Below are 11,112 nucleotides of genomic sequence, written 5' to 3' on the forward strand. Positions count from 1 at the left end.
TTTAACCTCGGTGCTGGGGAAGCTTTCAGAAATGATAATCCAGGACAAAATTAATAGTCACTTGGACAAGTGTGGATTAATAAAGGAAAGCCAGCACAGATTTGTTAAAGACAAATCGTGTTTAACTAACTTGATTCAGTTTTTTGATGACATAACAGAGAGGGTTGATGAGGACAATGCAGTTGATGTTGTGTATATGGAATTTAAAAGGCATTTGATAAAGTGCTACATAATAGGCTTGTCAGAAAAATTGAAGCCCATGGAATAAAAGGGGCAGTGGCAGCAATGGATAAGAAATTGGCTAAGTGACAAGAAACAGAGAGTAGTGGTGAACAGATGTTTTTCGGACTGAAGAAGCTATACAGTGGTGTTCCCCAGGGGTCAGTGCCAGGACCACTGCTTTTTTTGATATAAATTAATGACTTGGACTTGGGTGTATAGGGCACAATTTCGAAATTTGCAGATGACACAAAGCTTGCAAGTGTAATAAACAGAGAGGAGGATAGTAATAGACTTCGAGAGGACTTAGACAGGCTGGTGGAATGGGTGGACACATGGCAGATGAAATTCAACACAGAGAAGTGCGAAGTAATACATTTTGGCAGGGAGAACGAGGAGAGGCAATATAAACTAAATGGTACAATTCTAAAGTGGGTGCAGGCACGGAGAGACCTGGGGATATATGTGCACAAATCTTAGAACATGGCAGGACAGGTTGAGAAAGTGGTTAAAAGGTATACAGAGTGAACAGCTGAGAGTTTAGTGAGTGTGGGAATGTAAGGATAATTTATTTAAAATCTAGTGTAAATTGCTATCAACTGTTTAAGTTCAAATTTAAAGTTTAAATTTTTAAGTTTCTGTCAGGCTTCAGCAGAGAGCTGCTGTAGTAAGTTAATTGGTTAGCTAGATTAAACTGGTTCCTGAAGGTGGAGCAGGCCTGACTCATCTGAGTTACAAACTGTAGAAATACAGGGGCCTGTTAGTGCTAACCGAGCACGGAGTGCAGCGGAGCACAGAGTGAGAAGCTGAGAGTTTGGTAAGTGTGGGAGTTCGTGGAAGTGGGGGAAGGTGGTGCTGCTTTGCCTTGCTTTTCCTAACTTTTTCCGCAGAGCGGCGGCGGACCTGAGTGGCAGGAGACTGAGAGTGGGGATAGAAGCAGCATCAGACCTGCAACAAGAGACAACTACTGTGCGACGTCGCAGGTGAGGCAGGAGAGTCCGAGAGGTGAGCACAGTATAAAAGGAGAGACCAAGAACGGGAGGAGAGTCTGAGAGGTGAAGGCAGGGTAAATCTAAGGCAAGTCATGGCAGCACAGCTCGCACCCATGATATGCTCCTCCTGCACTATGTGGGAAGTCATGGACATCACCAGTGTCCCTGGCGACCATGTGTGCAGGAAGTGTGTCCAGCTGCAGCTACTGGCTAACTGCAATTCGGAGCGGGAGCTGCGGGTGGATTCGCTGTGGAGCATCCGTGATGCTGAGACTATCGTGGATAGTACGTTCAGTGAGGTGGTCACACCGCAGGTAAAGATTACGCAGGCAGAAAGGAAATGGGTGACCGCCAGACAGAGTAAAAGGACTAGGCAGGAAGAGCAGGAGTCCCCTGGGGCCATCTCCCTCTCAAACAGATATACCGCTTTGGATACTGTTGGGGGAGATGGCTTATCAGGGGAAAGCAGCAAGAGCCAAGTTTGTGGCACCACGGGTGGCTCTGCTGCACAGGAGGGGAGGAAGAAGAGTGGCAGGGTTATAGTGATAAGGGATTCAATTGTAAGGGGAACAGATCGGCGTTTCTGTGGCCGCAAACGTGATTCCAGGATGGTATGTTGCCTCCCTGGTGCTAGGGTCAAGGATGTTACGGAGCGGCTGCAGGACATTCTGGAGGGGGAGGGTGAACAGCCAGTAGTCGTGGTCCACATCGGTACCAACGACATGGGTAAAAGAAGGGATGAGGTCCTGCAAGGTGAATTTAAGGAGTTAGGAGATAAATTAAAAAGCAGGACTTCGAAGGTAGTGATCTCAGGATTACTACCAGTGCCACATGCTAGTGAGTATAGGAACAGGAAAATAGACCGGATGAATGTGTGGCTGTAGGGATGGTGTAGGAGGGAGGGATTTAGATTCCTGGGACATTGGGACCGGTTCTGGGGAAGGTGGGACCTGTACAAATGGGACGGGTTACACCCGAGCAGGACCGGGACCAATGTCCTCACGGGGGTGTTTGCTAGTGCTGTTGGGGAAGGTTTAAACTAGAGTGGCAGGGGGATGGGAACCTGAGCGGGGAGTCAGAAGGGAGTAAAGTTGAGAGCAGCAAGAGAGGGGAGGACCCAGGGGAAATTTACAATACAAATAGTACAAACAGTTGTTCAAGAACAAGTGAAAGGGAAAAGTGTAGAGCAGCAGAAAGAAAGTGTACTTTAGACACTACAGATAAAGTGAAAACTAGAAGGTGTAAAGCGATTAACCCAGCATCAAAGCTGAAGGTCAAGCTTCAGCTTGTGTGGCCCAACTAAGAGTTCTATATACAAATGCACAGAGTATAAGGAATAAATTAAATGAACTACAGGTTCAAATTCAAATTGGAGGGTATGACATGATAGCTATTACTGAGACATGGCTGCAGGATGGTCAGGATTGGGAACTAAATATACCAGGTTATAATGTCTACAGGAGAGACAGGGAAAATGGAAGAGGGGGAGGAGTAGCCTTAGTGATTAGAGATTAAATCACTTCAATGATAAAGGAGCATATAACGAGAGGTAAGCAGCCAACAGAGACCTTATGGGTTGAATTGAGAAATAGGAAAGGATCTAAGACTATAGTGGGAATTGTGTATAGGACCCCTGGCAGCAGCTCTGAAATGCTAGATTGTATAAATGCAGAGATTAGACAAGCGTGTAAGAAAGGCATAGTGGTCTTAATGGGGGACTTTAACCTTCACATAGATTGGGAAAAGCAGACCAGCAACTGTCAGAAAGGTAGTGAATTTCTTGAGTGTGTTCGGGATAGTTTTCTACAGCAGTATGTCCTGGAGGCAACAAGGGGGCAAGCTATACTAGATTTAGTAATGAGTAATGAACCAGATATAGTTAACGGCTTAACTGTGCACGAACATCTATCCAATAGCGATCATAACATGATCGAATTCAATGTAGTGTTTGAAAGGGAAAAAAGTGAGTCAGCTGCTAAGATTCTAGACTTGGGCAAGGTCGACTTCAATGGGATGAGACAGGGACTGTCCACAGTAAACTGGGTAAATCTGTTAATGGGTAAAACCATTACCCATTACCCATCAGTGGGAAATGTTTAAAGAAACATTTAACTTGATACAGAATCAGTTTATATCCCTGAGGGGCAAGAACTCTACTTGCCAAAAAAAACAGCCATGGACAACTAAAGAGGAAAGGGACAGTATAAGACATAAGGAAAGGGCATACAAAAAGGCAAAAAATGGCAAAGATCCTGGCGAATGGGAAAGATACAAAGATCAACAAGGGGTCACAAAACAGATAGTAACAGCTACAAAAATAGAGTATGAAAAGAAACTTGCAAGGGATATCAAAACCAATAAGAAGAACTTTTATAGTTATATTAGGAAAAAGAGGGTGGTCATGAGCAGTGTTGGCCCCTTAAAAACTGAAAGTGGGGATATTGTCATTGACAATGGGGAAATGGCGGACGTGTTGAACGATTACTTTGCATCAGTATTTACAGTAGAATGCTGGAAATCCCAAGAAAACTAATATTGAATTGGGGACAGGGACTCGATAAAAGTAAAGCAACAGTAATGAAGAAAATAATAGCACTAAAGAGTGACAAATCCCCAGGACCAGATGGTTTCCATCCCAGGGTTTCAAAGGAAGTAGGTGAGCACATTGCAGATGCCCTAACTATAACCTTTCAAAGTTCTTTAGATTCAGGAACTGTCCCTCTGGATTGGAAAATTGCACGTCACTCCGCTTTTTAAGAAAGGAGAGAGAGGGAAACCAGGGAATTATAGATCAGTTAGCCTAACATCTGTTGTGGGGAAAATGCTGGAGTCTATAATTAAAGATAGGGTGACTGAACACCTCGAGAATTTTCAGTTAATCAGAGAGAGCCAGCATGGATTTGTGAAAGGTAGATCGTGCCTGACAAAACTGATTGAATTTTTTGAAGAGGTGACTAAATTAGTGGACAGGGGAATGTCAATGGATGTTATTTATATGGACTTCCAGAAGGCATTTGATAAGGTCCCATATAAGAGACTGTTAGCTAAGATAGAAGCCAATGGAATCGAGGGAAAAGTACGGACTTGGTTAGGAAGTTGGCTGAGCGAAAGGCGACAGAGAGTAGGGATAATGGGAAGATTCTCACATTGGCAGGGTGTGACTAGTGGAGTCCTGCAGGATCTGTCTTGGGGCCTCAATTATTCACAATATTTATTAACGAATTTGATGAAGGCATAGAAAGTCTCATATCTAAGTTTGCTGATGACACAAAGATTGGTGGCATTGTAAGCAGTGTCGATGAAAACATAAAATTACAAAGCGATATTGATAGATTAGGTGAATGGGCAAAACTGTGGCAAATGGAATTCAATGTAGGCAAATGTGAGGTCACCCACTTTGGATCAAAAAAGGACAGAACAGGGTACTTTCTAAATGGTAAAAAGTTAAAAACAGTGGATGTCCAAAGGGACTTAGAGGTTCAGGTACATAGATCATTGAAGTGTCATGAACAGGTGCAGAAAATAATCAAGAAGGCTAATGGAATGCTGGCCTTTATATCTAGAGGATTATATTACAAGGGGGCAGAAGTTATGCTGCAGCTATACAAAACCCTGGTTAGATCGCACCTGGAGTACTGTGAGCAGCTCTGGACACCGCACCTTCGGAAGGACATATTGGCTTTGGAGGGAGTGCAGCGTAGGTTTACTAGAATGATACCCGGACTTCAAGGGTTAAGTTACGAGGAGAGATTACACAAATTGGGGTTGTATTCTCTGGAGTTTCGAAGGTTAAGGGGTGATCTGATCGAAGTTTATAAGATATTAAAGGGAACGGATAGGGTGGATAGAGAGAAACTATTTCAGCTGGTTGGGGATTCTAAGAGTAGGGGGCACAGACTAAAAATTAGAGTCAGACCTTTCAGGTGCGAGATTAGAAAACATTTCTACACACAAAGGGTGGTAGAAGTTTGGAACTCTCTTCCGCAAACGGCAATTGATACTACCTCAATTGCTAAATTTAAATCTGAAATAGATAGCTTTTTGGCAATCAAAGGTATTGAGGGATATGGGCCAAAGGCAGGTATATGGAGTTAGATCACAGATCAGCCATGATCTTATCAAATGGCGGAGCAGGTACGAGGGGCTGAATGGCCTATTCCTGTTCCTATGTTCCGAGACGGTACCTGGGCTTTATAAGTAGAGGCATCGAGTACAAAAGCAAGGAAGTTATGTTGAACCTTTATAAAACACTGGTTCGGCTACTGCTGGAGTATTGTGTCCAGTTCTGGGCACTACACTTTAGGAAGGATGTGAAGGCCTTTGAGAGGGTACAGAAAAGATTTTCTAGACTGGTTCCAGGGATGAAGGACTTGAGTTACGTGGATAGACTGGAGAAGCTGGGGTTGTTCTCCTTCGCGCAGAGAGGGTTGATAGAAGTGTTCAAAATCATGAAGGGTTTAGATAAAGTAAATAAAGAGAAACTCTTCTCATTGGCAGAAGGGTTGATAACCAGAGGACGCAGATTTAAGGTGATTGGTAAAAGAACCGAAGGCAACATGAGGAAAAACTTGTTTAAGCAGCGAGTAGTTATGAGTCTAACCACCTCCCCTTGACATTCAACGGCATTACCATCGCCGAATCCCCCACCATCAACATCCTGGGGGTCACCATTGACCAGAAACTTAACTGGACCAGCCACATAAATACTGTATTTGTAAGAGCAGGTCAGAGGCTGGGTATTCTGCAGCGAGTGACTCACCTCCTGACTCCCCAAAGCCTTTCCACCATCTACAAGGCACAAGTCAGGAGTGTGATGGAATACTCTCCACTTGCCTGGATGAGTGCAGCTCCAACAACACTTAAGAAGCTCGACACCATCCAGGACAAAGCAGCCCGCATGATTAGCACCCCATCCATCACCCTAAACATTCACTCCTTTCACCACCAGCGCAGTGTGGCTGCAGTGTGTACAGTCCACAGGATGCACTGCAGCAACTTGCCAAGGCTTCTTCGACAGCACCTCCCAAACCCACGACTTCTACGACCTAGAAGGGCAAGAGCAGCAGGCATATGGGAACAACACCACCTGCATGTTCCCCTCCAAGTCACACACCATCCCAACTTGGAAATATATCTCCATTCCTTCATCGTCGCTGGATCAAAATCCTGGAACTCCCTACCTAACAGCACTGTGGGAGAACCTTCACTACACAGACTGCAGCGGCTCACCACCACCTTCTCAAGGGCAATTAGGGATGGGCAATAAATGCTGGCCTTGCCAGCGATGCCCACATCCCATGAACAAATAAAAAAAAAGAGTAGTTATGATCTGGAATGCACTGCCTGAAAGGGTGGTGGAAGCAGATTCAATCGTGACTTTCAAAAAGGAATTAGATAAATACTTGAAGGGAAAAAATTTTCAGGGCTGCAGGGAAAAAGCAGGGAAAGGGGACTAACTGGAATGCTCTTCCAAAGAGCCAGCACGGGCTCAATGGGTCGAATGGCCTCCTTCTGTGCTGTAACCATTCTATGATTCTATGATTCTATGATTTAAGTAATTGAGGAATATCCCTGTTAATAGAATCTGCCAATATAGATTTCTCAGTAGCTTCGCTTAGAATCTCGATAACGCTGTGTTGAGTTTCCAAGCGTGTTAGACACCCAGCTAACCAAAAATCAACTTTATTACATTGCTTCTGGATAAAGTAAACGTTTTTGAAGAGTGTTTTTTAATGGATAGTGGTTCTCCATATCTTTACTAAGTTAATAAGACACTTCAGCAAATTACTGCACCACTTAATGGATAGGGGTTTGTCATTTTTTGTTAATCAATGGGAGATTTGAGTCAATCATGACAATTTTTTGCCTCATGAGGACTTTTGAGGTTCTACACCATACAGATGTGGTTCAGATGCAAGACTGTAGTGATATAGCTAAACAATTTATTAATCAATAATGTATTATTACATCCTCCATAAAATGTATGCTAATTTTTTAACTGTGGATTTTGTTTCTGGAGCATGTCTATAATATAGAGGTGAAGAACAGAAGGCTAATTATTGCATTTTTTTCAGAATTGGAGCAGATGCTAATGTAAGACCATGGGTTGAATTAATAATGGCCAGCATTGAAATGAAGGGTAATAAGCAATCATTGCTGTTAAACAGGAAAGCACTTGGTCAGATGGATTTCAGTAGCACTGACGCCAAAGCCACTGAAAACAGACCATCTTTTTAAAATATAGGTGGACTGATTGTACGATTGCAGAACCCTAGCATTGAACTATGGAATGGCTGGACCTGGGTTCACAGTGAGGAAATAGTGGATGCATTGGTGGTCATCTTCCAAAATTCTATAGACTCTGGAACAGTTCCTACAGATTGGAGGGTGGCAAATGTAACCCCACTATTTAAAAAAGGAGGGAGAGAAAAAACAGGGAATTACAGACCAGTTAGCCTAACATCAGTAGTGGGGAAAATGCTCGAGTCTATTATCAAAGATGTGATAACAGAATACTTGGAGGGCATTAACGGGATTGGATAAAGTCAGCATGGGTTTATGAAAGGGAAATCATGCTTAACAAATCTACTGGAGTTTTTTGAGGATGTAACTCCGGAATAGATCGGGGAGAACCACTGTATGTGGTGTATTTGGATTTTCAGAAGGCTTTTGATAAGGTCCCACACAAGAGGTTAGTGTGCAAAATTATGCACATGGGATAAGGGGGAATATACTGGCATGGATTGAGAATTGGTTGACAGACAGGAAACAGAGAGTAGCAATAAACAGGTTTTTTTCCAGGTGGCAGGCAGTGACTAGTGGGGTACCGCAGGGATCAGTGCTTGGGCCCCAGCTATTCACAATATATATCAATGATTTGGATGAGGGAACTAAATGTAACATTTCCAAGTTTGCAGATGACACAAAGCTAGGGTGGAATGTGAGCTGTGAGGAGGATGCAAAGAGGCTCCAGTGTGATTTAGACAAGTTGGGTGAATGGGCAAGAACATGGCAGATGCAGTATAACGTGGATAAATGTGAGGTTATCCACTTTGGTTGTGAAAACAGAAAGGCAGATTATTATCTGAATGGTGATCGATTGGGAAAAGGGGAGGTGCAACGAGACCTGGGTGTCCTTGTACACCAGTCGCTGAAAGCAAGCATTCAGGCTCAGCAAGCAGTTAGGGAGGCGAATGGTATGTTGGCCTTCATTGCAAGAGGATTTGAGTACAGGAACAGGGATGTCTTACTGCAGTTGTACAGGGCCTTGGTGAGACCACATCTGGAGTATTGTATGCAGTTTTGGTCTCCTTATCCGAGGAAGGATGTCCTTGCCATGGAAGGAATGCAACGAAGGTTCACCAGACTGATTCCTGGGATGGCAGGACTGACGTATGAGGAGAGATTGGGTCGACTAGGTCTATATTCACTAGAGTTTAGAAGAATGAGAGGTGATCTTATTGAAACATATAAAATTCTACCAGGACTAGACAGACTAGATGCAGGGAGAATGCTCCCGATGGATTGGGAATCCATAACTAGGAGTCACAATCTCAGGATACGGGGTATGCCATTTAGAACCGAGATGAGGATAAATTTCTTCACTCAGAGGGTGGTGAACCTGTGGAATTCTCTACCACAGAAAGCAGTGGAGGCCAAGTCATTAGATGTATTCAAGAAGGAGATAGATATATTTCTTAATGCTAAAGGGATCAAGGGATATGGGGAAAAAGCGGGAACAGGGTACTGAGTTAGACGATCAGCCATGATCATTTTGAATGGTGGAGCAGGCCCGAAGGGCCGAATGGCTACTCTTGCTCCTATTTTCTATGATTCTATGCTTCTCAGCTGGACTGTGTTGGACAAGCAGTGAATGCAGATGAATTGCTTCACCAGAGGAATAAAGATTGAGTCAAACTTCTTGTTTTCATGGACTACTGCGTAATATTGAGAGGAGCACTGGGAGAGAATTGAAAGCTGGTCAGCTGCCACCCTATTTAGCAAAGACTGTTGTATGTCATGGGGTGGGGGTAGGGGAGTTAAGTGAAGCAAGAAGAATAACTAAAGGACATTAGGAGGGATGTAGTCGATAAGTAAACAATCTGGTTGCTTTACTACCAGAGGATGACCAGTTTTGATCCCATCCTCAACTGTTACTGACTCAGTTGGCCCTGGACTAGTTTAAACAGTTCATTGTCAGCCCACTAGAGGGAGCACAGTGTGACAGGTGAACAGCTTTCTCAAGGATAAGGAAAAACAAATGCCCCCTTTTTTTATTCATTCATGGTGTCACTGGCAAGGCCAGCATTTATTGTATATCCCTAGTTGCCCTGAGAAGGTAGTGGTGGGCCTTCTAGCAGTCGCACTGTGTGGCTTGCTAGGCCACTTCAGAAGGCAGTTCAGAGTCAACCACAGTGATGTGGGACTGGAATCTCTTGTCGGCCAGACCAGGTAAGAGCAGAAGGTTTCCTTTCCTAATGTGTACCAACAGCTTCATGGTTACTTTTACCAATACCAGCTTTTTATTTCCAGATTTTTGAACCAGAATTCAAATTCTCAAATTGCCATGGTGGGATTTGAACTCATGTTGTCTGGATTATTAGTTCAGGCTTCTGGATTACAAATCCAGTAACAAAACCACAAGACTACCTTTTGTCCATTTAAAAAAGCTCTGTAAGTAGTTTAGGAATCTATAGGCCTGAAAAACATGTTCGTTGATCAATCAAGCATTTTCTTAAAAAGATGGATTCATTTTAGTAGTTTTACATCCTAAACGGGTTTTTTTTGTGAGGGTTTATTTTTGCCATTTTCCAATTTGGTGTTAAGAAACTACAGCTCAAATTTCACCAAACAGATTTTTATTAGCAGTCAACAAACTTTCACTGAGGCAAAATGCAGTATTAACAGTGAATATTGCACTCCAAACAATGACTAAAGCAAATGAAAAATTACTGATAATGGACATATTACTATGAATACAATACATACAGTAATCAATGAACTACAAATGGCATTACTTTAATGCAAATTACTTTAAAGTACTGTACTAATAGTGTAAAGTACAGGAAGAATGATTCTAATCACTTTACAGCAAGGTCATGTTCAATTTCATCTGGTCATAGACAGCGACAACCCATTTTCCATGCAGTGGACCCCCATAGGTCGTTTCCAGTTTGGAAAGCAAACGGCCAGTCATCAGATGGCGCTATGCCTTGCTTGCAAATCAAAGTGTAATTTTTTGTTCAACAAAATTTGGAACTGTTTCTGATTTGTGAGATCTAAAGCTGCAAATCTCTGGTGAATCTCTTACAACTGGCTGGAATAAAAATGGCAGCAATTTTTTCATGTAGCAGATTCAGCACCGTCTCGATTTTGTGAGCAACAAGAATTTCAAAAGTTGTTCGAATTGGCTGATCAGGGCTTTCGAGTTAGTGCTTCTTATTGACCAATGCAATGAATAAATTATTTGCTGTAGATCCGTTGCTCCAATGATTCTTTGCACGTTCAATGCAACAATCATGAGGAAAATTGTAGATTGGGTGACAGGAATCAGCTTTTTGTCCTGCATGGTAGTAGATCATCAGCCATGGCGGCATTTGGTCCTGCAGGTTCAATCTGTCTGGCTCCTTCCATCGAGAAGCTGGAATGATTTTCAGGCTGATCTGATCCCAGTTGAAAATCAACTAGTTTGCAATAGCTCTACCAATAAGCATACCTTTAACTGAATCCAATTATTATATGCTATGAACAATTCTGGCACTTTTCTGTTAGTTTTTGTGCTTTGCATTTGACAAATCGAGTCTGACAGATTTCTCTCACAATCCCTGAGCAGATTCAGAGGCATGTCCAAATCTTGCTGCAGCCCATGATTTCTGCCCTTCGCAGAGGCAATAAGAATGCT

The sequence above is a fragment of the Heptranchias perlo genome, chromosome 6 (genome assembly GCF_035084215.1).
Source record: "Heptranchias perlo isolate sHepPer1 chromosome 6, sHepPer1.hap1, whole genome shotgun sequence".
In the NCBI taxonomy this organism is placed as follows: domain Eukaryota; kingdom Metazoa; phylum Chordata; class Chondrichthyes; order Hexanchiformes; family Hexanchidae; genus Heptranchias; species Heptranchias perlo.